Raw genomic sequence first — 11,890 nt, 5'->3', positions numbered from 1 at the left:
TGTGACTCATCCAAAAAGTAGCCAATCAAAATATGCATGAAAAATATCAAAAGGATCATTTTCTTCTCAAAAACAATTAAATGTAACAAGTTTTAAAGAAATTTTGCTTTGCAAAAGGTTGTCCAGCTCTTAGAAGACAAAATAGAAGTAATTGCTGAAGATGTATGTGCTTTGAAGAAAAGTATTCACATAAAAGCTCTCTCTCCATACACTCCAGCCCCTCCCCCCACATGTTTTACCTTGCTGGCTTAAGGTTGCTAAGTATTCCCAATCCCCATGGGAGCTAAGCACATAGGAATCTCACAAGGAGGGTACTAAACACTGGCAGAGGTTACCCAGAGAGTCTGTGGAATCTCCATCCTTGGAGGTTTTTAAGACCTGGGTAGACAAAACCTTAGCTGGGATGCTGTAGTTGGGGTTGGTCCTGCCTCAAGCAGAACTAGATGTAACCTCCTGAGGTCCTTCCAACCCTAACGTTCTATGGTTCTGCGATTCCATGAAGTTCTTATGTGGCCATACATTTTCTTGAGGTATGCCCTCAATGTTTCCTTGTAGCACTTCCTCTGACTGCCGTAAGTTCTCAAGACCACAGTTAAGCTGGGAGTAAAGCACTTGTTTTGGGCAGCCAAGATTCAGGCATCCACACACAATGCCTAGTCCACCCAGTTGGTACTTCAGGATCACTGACTTAATGCTGATAACATTGGCTTCAGTACAGGTGCTGGCATTTTTTATAGTGTTCTTCCCATTTGATGCCGAGTATTTTCTGAAGGCATTATTGGTGGTACCTCTCCAGGCTCTTGAGATGATAACCGTATGTCACCCATGTTTCATATAAGTAAAATAGAGTGGGGATAATGACTACATTGTAGACCTGGATCTTGAGGCCTTAATGAATGAAAACACTGAAGGAGTTTCTCAAAGGAAGTGCATGTGCACTGGATCCTGTGCTAGATGTCCTCATTGGTGCTCATTCTTTGAGAGAGGTGGCTACAGAGGAAAGGATAGTGCTCGAGTACATCCAGGGTCTTTCCCTTGATGGTAATTTGAGGAGGCAGGTCACATTCATGGCCTGGAAGAAGCTGATAAAGCATTTCAGTCTTTTTGATGTTGAGAGAGAGGCCTAAAGTTTGGTATACTTCTGCACAGAGATCCAGAACAGTCTGGTGATTTTGCTCAGTGTGCACAAAGGCAGTGCACTCATCAGCATATTGAAGGTCAACGGTGGTTGCTTTGAATACCTTGATCTTTGAGCAAAAAGATCCCAGATTGAAAAGACTTCTGTCCATTTGGTGTTCAACGTCAGTTTTGGAAGGGGGGCAGTTCTTAATGAGAATCAGGAAGATGGTAAAAAAAAAAATGGATAACAGAATTGGGGAGATGATACATCCTTGCTTGACCCCAGTTTGGATGACGAATGGATCCGTCTCCAATCTGCTACAAGGAACAGTTGCAGTCATCTGGTTGTGGTGAAGCTTCAGGCTCTCGCTGTATTTTTTAGGGCATCCAAATCTGGATCCATTACCAACACAATGTGCTTCAGAGGATGGTGTAAAAAGCCGTCCTGTTGGTAAATATGGAATAACCTGGTGACAGGAAACATTTCCTAAGTCCCCTCTGTTAGTTAATGGCTGATGTCCTGAAGTCTGAGGGGCTTTATACTTACAAACTTCGCTTTTTTTTTAAAACTCTTGAATAATGGTTTAGATGCTCTTGTTAGAAGTATGGCACAGGATTCAGCTTTAGGTTATTGGAAAATATGATTGTTTCCCAGGAAAGAATTGTTTCCTAGGAAATGTAATGAGGTGCTGGCAAAAAGAATAAAATCAATGTATAACTGTCAGTTTGGTGACTCTCATGGTCAGCTTGAATAACTATTTTAATAATCTCTGTCTCTGCAGCTGTATAACTCCAGACACAGAATATAAAAGTCACATTAATAGTGTTATCCTTTCCTTTTAATCTCAAGGAAAAGAAGCCGGGGGGGAGGTGATGGGGGAGATATTATGGCTAACATTATGCCAGAACATTTGAAATCAATTAGAATTTAAGAATCTCATCCTGTTTCTTTCTTCACAATGTGGTGTAATGGTTTGAGTCACATGAAATGTAGTTTCTCTTCCCCCCAGAAAGGGTAGGAAACAGTGTGATTTAAAATGTGACATAATTTTAATTAAAAATAAAAGATATAAACAGATAAAATTTTATATGAGTGGGTTTAATGAAGACATCTAAAAGAGAAGCATAAAGATATCTTAATAAAGAACCAAGCAATGTCTCGTTGGATATCTATTTCCAGAAGCCTTAGGCTTTGGCTGTCTACTCGCTACCTGTGAAAAATATCTGTCCAAATTGCTACTAATCCAGATGCCTTCTATGGATAGCTGTGATGTCTCCCTTAAGAAATATTAGATAAAGAAGAGGTATGGTTCATATTAGAGTTTATGAGCATAAAATTACCTTTCCATGATCATACCCAGATTACCTTCATGAGTTAGTGTGCTGTCCATAAGAGTTGCCACTGACCAACTGCCTGACTAAAGTACAGATTTTATACCCGAATAAATTACAGCTATAGCTATTCATAAAAATGAAGCACATTTTAATTATTGATTTGTTTCTTGGAGGGATGGGGAAATGGTGCCACATGTTATTTGTTTCAGCTCTTTGTTATGCGATATAAAATGTCACTCCTGCTTCTTTGTTTCATTCTTTCTACATCGCAGTGCTCTAAATCATATGAACTTTATATGATATTTCACTTTAATGTAATAGATGGCGCACTACAAATCAAAACACAAACAAAAACCCTGAGATTATTTTTCGTTAACCTAACAAACTGTCCGTGCCACATTTATAACTATAAAATGTACATAAAAGGAAAGTAAGGATTTGATAGGTCTTCCTATAAAAGTATAATATAGTAGTGCTCCCAAGACTCTCAAATATTGCAGTAACATAATTGTAAGGTGCAATGCTTGGGACTGTGTCTTTCTGCAGCATTTTGGGGTGTGATAGGCGTGGGTATGCTCTAGTAGTGAAAGAGGTAAGAATCACTACTGAGACATGAGTATGGTTAACTTTGGGGTTTCAAAGAGGTGGTAGTGGGTTTTAACCACTCTGCTCTCTGCTTATAGCCTAAAGGAGATGGAAAGGGCTCAGGGGTTGCTGATGGTAGGTGTCCCAGTAAGGAAAGAGTGATGTATTACTGAGAAACATCGTAGCATATTTTATAAGTATGCAGTGATATTAAATCTCTGACTCGCATGAATAAATTTGCTACATAGAAGGATAAATCCAGCAAGACATTGAGCAAAACAAAGGATATTTAGTGGGCGGTTTTGAGGTTTCATTAATGTGTTTTCCACACAAACAAAAATGAGCCTTCAGAATAATTTTATAAGAGCAGAATTGTACTGAAATTTCCATTTCCAGATTCTGGTCTGAGATTCTGGTTGAGGATTTCTGTGTCCCGTCATAAACCTTCAATGCTTGAGGAATGCATGGGATGTCGTGCATGTTTTCTTGAGTTTGTTTTACTAATATGCCATGTGTAGTCTTTACATATAGGTAGTGTCAAGCTGTGTTCAGTCTTATTTCCCTTATTTATATATATGAATTGTGGTATTTGATATAAATGTACCTCTTGTAAGTATTAACAGGGCCAAGATCGCAGACTGAGTTTTATGCTAAAAGCGGCTCAACGTCTAAATAGCTAAAGATAAGTAATCGCTGACAATCAGGATCCAGCATAGACATGGTAAGAATCCAGGCTCTTCCAGACAAGGATGAATTAATATTTTAAAATAAGAGAGTCATAATTGTAAGAAATGAAGAAATAGTGTGAGAGAGAGTATCTTTAGGATACTGGACTAGTCATCTTCATGTCTGAAAGGGTGCACATATTCTCCTGGTTTTTATTAGATCCAGAAAGACTTCTGCTCTGGTAAGCAAACACATATTTTGGGGAGCAGGAAGTTATATGTATAATATGGGCTTCCCAAGAACCAAATGGATGGTCCACTATTTCTCTGTCACTTCTGACAACTGAAAAAATACTTGCATACTCTGTACCCTGGTGATTAGGCTAGAATATGGGTTTCAGTCCCAGGCCTGTATCTAATCATCAGGCTACAAAGTATAATGAATCATTATGGGTTAAAATCATATATAGCCATGCATGAAGTTTTTGGCAGTTTTTTTGCCAAATACTCTAAGAGCACAGACAGATGTGCCAATTTTCATTCGATATAGCCACATAAAGCGGTCCATAGCCGTGACCAAACACAAGTGCATGGCTGCAGACAGCTTCAAAAATGGCCGATTGGTGAAAATCTGAACCCTCATTCTTCATATTTCCTACTTCTGTTTGAAACAGGACACATCAAAGATTGTTCCCAGGTGTTTTGATCCTTTTGCTTCCGTTCCAAAATAGAATAAAAGTATATGAAAAAAAAAAGCCACAGGTGAAGAATATCAGCAAATGGTATGCACGTGTATGTATACAAATTCAAAGTCCCTTCGTGATTCATTCTGGATTTGCATTATGACATGATGTGATGCTTCAGGCCAGATCTCATTCTACCTGTTAGCCTTCAAAGATTGGTCAAGGAAAACAAGGCTTATTTGACTTCATGAAGCACCTGGTTTTCAGTTAAACACCTTGTACAATGAAAGGCAGTCAAATGCCTTTTTTTTAAGTTGAGGAAATAAAAATCACTTCAATTTCTCATATCCCCTAGGACCATGCTTTAATCCCACACTACAGGAGAGGGAGGAGGAAAGGAGGATTTTTCCACCCTTATTGTTGAAGTTGAGGCACTAAGCAGAAAGGAATCCAGGAACCATGGGACTGGAAGGAAAATTAGCAAGGACATTGACTCTATATACTCAGCTGGGAGGATGGCATCTTAGGATGCATCCAGATGCATCTGCAGCACCACACACTGTACATGGAGACACTCCCTGGGGGGCGCAGAGGGGGTTGACCCTGGGAGATCTCAGGGTCAAAATAACCCATGAGGAGCACATGGCAGCAGTTTACTCTGCCCAAAACTGGAGCCTGGCCATCTGGAGCCATGTTCTGTGGAAGCACTATGGCTGCAGCTCCCAGAGGCCCCCTGTACCCCAGGTAAGGCTGCTGGGGCCCGTACAATTGCTGGCCCCAGCCTCGCCTACTACACCCGGGGCAACCTGCTACATGCCAGAGTGTGCATGGCATGGGCTTCCCCACGGAAACACATGTTCCCACTCATCTGGATGCACCCTTAGGATCTAGCCTATAGTCTTAGAATTATTTCTGATTTTTCCCCCCACAGTTACTGTTCAAAGTAAAATGCAAAAGTTCTTCTGGCAGCAGAAACCATAACCCAGCTGAGTGCCCTAACTACTTAAAGACTTGACTCTAATTTGATTGAGATTATCCATCTCCTTCTAAAAGTGTTTTAAAAAAGTAAATATATATATTGGTAGGGCTTGATTTAGTGTCTACTGATGTTTATGTAAGCCTTTGTTTTGTTTGCACTGGTCATTGGATTAGGGCCGTAGATCAAATTCTGCTGAGTCTGAAATAATAGGCTCTGCTGTCAACAGTTGAAAATGTGGCTGTTTTGAAAGACCTCCAGGGAAGGCACACAGTAGGGAATCTGCAGTTCTTTAGGGGCTATTTGGATTAGAGAAAATCTTACTGTTTTCTTGTTGGTTACTGAATTTACAGCTCCCCTGAGGTTGACTATTTGTGTCTGTCTGTTAGATCAGCTTCTGGTTAAATTAACTGTTAACTAAATGGGAGTTTAACCTGTTTGCTGAATAAAATGGATGTGATGGAAGTACTTGCAAATATATTGTGGTCCAAGACCAAATCCCCTGGCTAACAGATAATCATCTGTCATGTGGGAAGCCAAGTAGAAATAGAGAAATTCTCTAAATTTCTTTAGAAAAACAGACACCACTATTCCATAGAGATCTATCTATCTATCTATCTATCTATCTATCTATCTATCTATCTATCATCCAAAATTGAGACATAGCTTTCCTTTAAGGGGAATCAGTATGAACTTGAAAGGAATCAGTATCATACATTTTAGTAATGGAAGCACCTGAACAGTATTTGGGCACCTAAAGTCCACCTGAGTTCCAAAGAGCAATACAATTTCACCCTGCTCCATCACCTAAAAAACTTAATAGGCTCCTAAACTTGGGCTCTGGGCATACTCGGAGACAACTGAGTTTGATCACTTAACTGTTGCCTATGCTACTTAGTGCTCCCATTTTATGTTGGGGATGTATCCAAATCACTGATCTCTTAGACCTCTTTGAGCGCACTTAATTTGCTCTGAGTTTGCCTCAGAAATAGGTGTTGTGTAGCACCCTCTACTTCTGTTCAAACCAGCCCACTGGGCAGCCAGAAATGCAAATACCATGGGGCTAGAATGACAAGTAAGAGGGAGCATGAATCCAGAGGTTAGTCATCCTTTCCTTTGTCAGTGGGCTGTGGGACAACCAGGAGTTTAATGTCAATGAGATGAAAAAAAAACTAAAAACCCAACCAAGTAAGAACATGCATCTGTGGGTCATAATTACAGCACTCCCATGGGAGGAAAGAATCCTGAGTTCCAGTTTCTACTGCCAGGGTTATTTTTGTTTCTCAACTAATGGTTGTCTAATGTAATATGTATGAATGACTGCAAGTGCAAATATTAGTCAGCCTTTACTGCCCAGTGGTTAAGGCATTTCTTATGAGAAGGAGTCCTCAGCATTTGCTCCTATTGCAAGGCCTGCATATGCATTTTAAGTCATATATTATCTCATGCATAAATAGCAGAATGAAAAATAATATAAAAATAAAATAATTATAAAAATCAAAGGGCATTTATACATATGCTCCAGGGGGTGGGGAGAGGGGAGGGATCGCTTTAATCAGAGTGGTTTTGAGAGCCACTCTAATCCACAGCATCACGTGTATCAGCATCCTCACACTGAAAAATGGTGGCAGGGGCACTTGAACTAAAGCTCGTTGAATAAGCTTTAGTTAAAGCACCCCTGCTGCCATTTTTCAGCATGGGGACATTGATCTGCATGATGCTGGAGTCTGATGGAGCGTGTCAATTATCACGCTCCAGCGGACTTGATTAATCGAGTCTGATCTGATGTGCTATAATTACAGTGCATCCTCGCATCCTCGCTGCATGTGTATGTGTATATGTGCCCATAGGTATAGCATTTCTATGATACTATATGTTGCACTAGTTGCCACATTTCAAGAAATATATTGCACACACAAAAAAATTAATCATGAGGAGAGCCTGGCATATTAGGATTTTTTTTTTTTTTTTGTACCTTTGGGGAAGAAAAAGAAGGAATACAATAAAAGTATTTCTGTACTACAAATGGTTTTACAAATAGTAAAGCTTTTGTTCTCTGTGTCTCCTAACATAAAAATGAGGAGACAACACTGAATTTTATAGGTGATTTTTTTCCCCCTTAACTTTCTCTGGACTTTCTTATGGTCTATCATATGTTAGATACGTGCAAAATCCAGTTGACAACACTTGATAAAAAAGTCCTCACCCACACACGCAGCTGCTAGCGGGAGTTACACTTGACTTAAGCCTGGGCCAATAGAAAATATAATAAAGTATGATAAACAGTAAAACATATTCCTCATGAATTGTGGAGAGCTGGTATTTTGCTAAAGTGATGTTGGCTTTCATTGCTACCATGATGGTGGATTTTTTTTTTTTTCCTTTAGGGAGAAACAAAATACATGGAAAGGAAAGATGAAATAAAAAGCAGAAAGACTTAGAGAACTTTTTTCAAAATGTATGCATGATTTAGATTTTTCTCAGAAATATTCTTTGTCTTCCCCCACCCTCCACTACACTCACACACTTTCAAGCTGTCCCTGTTTTGCAATATATTTAGCGTGTTTTTCATTTTTCAAAAATGTTTAAACGTGTACCTTTACAAATTAACCACCCTTCTGAAACTTTATTGGACTCAATAAACTTTATTGGACTTTTAAACTCAATAAACTTTATTGGACTTTTTTCCCAGTAAGTGCATCAATTTTATAATTGTTATAACGTTCTAAAAATGGGCAAAAAAGGCACAGTGGTTTTCACAAAATAGGGAGGCGGGGAGTGGTCAAATAGATGTTTTTTGTTTTAAAAACATTTTTCATTGAGAATTAACCACTTTTCAGTGAACTTCTTATTCGGAGATCTTTTAACACTTTTTGAAAAGACTTACAAAAAAAAAAAAGTCAGTATTTTTCTTGTGTTAATTTTCCATACAAGCAAAAACTTAGGAAGTGAGAATTAAATGTTGAAGGCATATATAAACACCATCAGGGGGTAAAAAGGCTGTGCTATTGTTTGGTAGGGAATTAAGTGCATGGATAGTAGGTGTTATATTGTTATATTGTGAAACGGGGTGAACTGAGAGAGAGAAATCATAGGTGATCAGAAAAAAAACAAAACAAAAGACCATAACTGGAATGCATTTTAGCCTATGGAGTCAACTGTAGAAGGATGGCGCTGGAATCTCTAGGACTGAGAAAATTCAAATAAACCTGGACATAGGAAAGGGAAATGTATTTTAAGGAACAAATTTGCACTTACTGGGTAATGAACGGTGTGATTTAGTTAGACTTTTCATTTCTGAACTTCTATGAGTCTCTGAGTATTGTTTTTTCTCTAGATGCCATTCTAAATCAGGACCTGGCTACTGCACTGTATACATCTAAGAAAGCTTTTCCATTTTGTATGAGTGCATACCTTTTCCCTCAGTAGCAGACTGCTATGGCATCCAGTGAGTTTCTAGGCTTCGGCCATGTACCTGAAAATAAACAAAGGGCATGAAAAACAGAACAAATCAATTGGAGACAAGGGACCATTATACATTATTCAGTACCGCAGTTTGCCTGTGGGATTGGATGAGACTGGTATAATCATTGGCTACGTGTAGGGGGTGCACCCCCTAAGATCAGCCGTGCACCCCCTGGAAGTGCCAGCCATGAAAGTGGAAGTGCTGGCAGGAGTGCACTTCTGGTTTTGTCACTAGCCTGGCAATCAGCTGCCAGAGCTCCTCCCACCCCCCCGACCCGATCCCGTTAACGGTCTGGTGCCCTGCCAGATTTGGGAGGCACCAGTCCCCCATGGGTATAATTATCATAAAGAATGTCAGTGAAGTGATCCACAGCAATGAAGAGGGATATTTGTATAAAATATAAAGGAAAGTTAAGAGCCTTCCAGGAACTCTGGGTTTTATGGAGTTAAGAAATACATAATTGGGAGCCAGTGTCTAATAAAACTTCAGGTATCCAGGTTGGAGCCATATTGGTTTAGAGGCAAAAGGAATCAGAATTCATGGTAGAGGTGATATCTTTTTATTAGACCAGCTAGATTTTTGCAAAAAAAAACAAACCAAAAAAACAAAACTTTAATTGCAAGCTTTTAGGCACAAGAAGGGTGCTTGTGCCCGAAAGCTTATAATTAAAAGTTTTTTTTGGAAAAAATCTACTTAGTCTAATAAAATATATCACCTCTACCATGAGTTCTAATAAAACTTCATGCACTTTTCTTCTCAAAAGAAGCCTGTGTGAAGTGGGAATCACTTTATTGATACCTACAGAGTATAGGACTGGAAGGAGCTTTTTTAGTTCACTGAGTTTAGTCTGCTACAGTTTCAGGCAATTGTATCATATGACCCCATTCTTCAGTGATAAAACTATTTAAGTTTTCTACTCTGACTACTGCTAGAAGGCTGTTTAAGAACTTCACTCCTCGGGTTAAAGTCTTCTTTCCACACTAAATATTTCATAGCCAAGTTATACTCATTTGTTCTTGTGCCAGCAGTAGCCTTCAATTTAAAGCAGGGGAACTCAAACTCCAGACTAAAGACCAGATTTGGTCCCCACAGCTGTCATCCAGCCCATGGGGCTCCTCAGAGGTCCAAAAATTTGGTGGTGGGGGAGCGGTTGCTGGGAACAGGCCAGATAGTATGGCCCTGCTTGCTAGATTAGGTGCATAGGGTGCAGGAACTGATCCCAGTGTGTGCAGCTGGGGAGAGAACAGAGCACCAGGGACTGATCCAGTCACAGCGTGCAGGGCCATCCAAGGCCATATGGAGCCGAATTCGACCTGCAGATTCCCATGCTACTCATCTGTCCTGTGGAGCCCAAAGGCTGAGAACCACTGATTGAGAAAGTCTTCTCCTTTCCTTAGTGTAAATCATGTTGTTATAATAATGTATCTGTGTAACATTATAATAATGTATGTGTCTAAGAAACCAGTACAGTATTTGGAAGATAGAATCCCCTTACCTCATTGGGAGTTCAAACCATTCCTATGAAATGAAATAAAAATAGGTCTGGAAGGGGCTGCAAGAGGTCATCTACTCCAACCCTCCCCTCAAGGCAGGATCATCCCTGGCTAAATTATGCCAGCTAAGTGTTTATCTAACCTTCTCTTAAACTTCCAAGAATGGAAATCCACAGCCTCCCTAGGCAGCCTATTACAGTGCTTAACCATCCTTAGAGATAGAAAATTTGTCCTAATAATACCTGTCCTAAACCTCCCTTGTTGCAATTTAAGGCCGTTACTATGTTCTGTTTCCTGCAGACTCCGAGTACAGTTAATCACCATCCCCTTTATAACATCCCTTTTATATTTGAAAACTTTTACCAAACCCTTACTCAATCTTCCTTTTTTCAGACTGAACAGTTTTGGTTCTTCCAGTTTTTCCTTATATGTCATATTATCTCAAATTCTAATAATGTTTTGCATCTACCTTGCATTATTTTCCCCTAGATGGTATTTTCGTAGGTTGCTTATGATATTATCATGGGAGACAGTGTCAAAAGTCTCGCTAAAGCATATTGAATTCATTGCTCTGTCCCCATGACAAAGCTTGTCATCTTATCTTAGAAAAAAAAATCAGATTGGTTAAGCATGACTTCCTCTGGAAAAATGGATTTTGGCTATTCCTTATCACCACTTTCTCCTCTAGGTACATAGAAATAGAACTATGTTATACTAACATTGCTATAATTTTCCATCTTCTCCTCCTTCCCTTTTTTAAAGAATGAACACTTTCTTTGGGATCCTTCTTTGGGGACCTTGCTTGACCTCCATGAGTTCCCAAAGATAATAGCAATTACCTCAGTCAATAACTTGAGTATTCTAGGATTGATTTCATATGGCCCCATTGGTTTGAAAATATTCAGCTTGTCCTACTCTTTTCCAACCTATTCTTTTTTTTTTTTTTTACTGTATTTTGATTACCTAAAATCCCCCATATCCTTGTTGTGAACCATGCCTGCATTTAATATTTGACTTTTTTTCTGAAAAATGAAGTAAAAAAATATACAAATATTAAAATACTTCAGCCATTTTCACATCATTCACTATGAGCTTCCCCTTTGCTTTCATTGAAGTGTCCACACTTTCTTTAGTCTTTCCCTTTAATATACTTATAGAATATTCAGTTGCTTTTTCATGTCCTTGCTAGGTACTTCTCAATGGGCATGTCTATGTACGATGCTTAATGTACAGTAGCCTAATAACATTGTGCAGCATCATGCCGGGCAAAAACCATGCTAACGCGGTACTGTGCAGGAAAATTAGGCTACTGCACAGTAAGCGTCACAAAAAACTGTGCGCTAGAGCTACTGCAGTAACTGTAGTGACTGCACATTTAGTTAATACTTCATTAAGTAAGTACTAAACTAAATGCTCAGTAACTGCTGTGCATTAATGAACACGTAGGTGCACCCAATCTGTATTTTAGCTTTTCTGCTATGAAAAGCCTCACGTCTATGTACTACAATCTTACATCCATCTTAAAAAAAAATAACCTCATTTCTATTTTAGCAGTATTCCTTTTTGGG

The sequence above is a fragment of the Alligator sinensis genome, unplaced genomic scaffold, assembly GCF_000455745.1.
Source record: "Alligator sinensis unplaced genomic scaffold, ASM45574v1 scaffold23_1, whole genome shotgun sequence".
Taxonomy (NCBI): domain Eukaryota; kingdom Metazoa; phylum Chordata; order Crocodylia; family Alligatoridae; genus Alligator; species Alligator sinensis.
Note: the sequence above shows the minus strand (reverse complement) of the source record.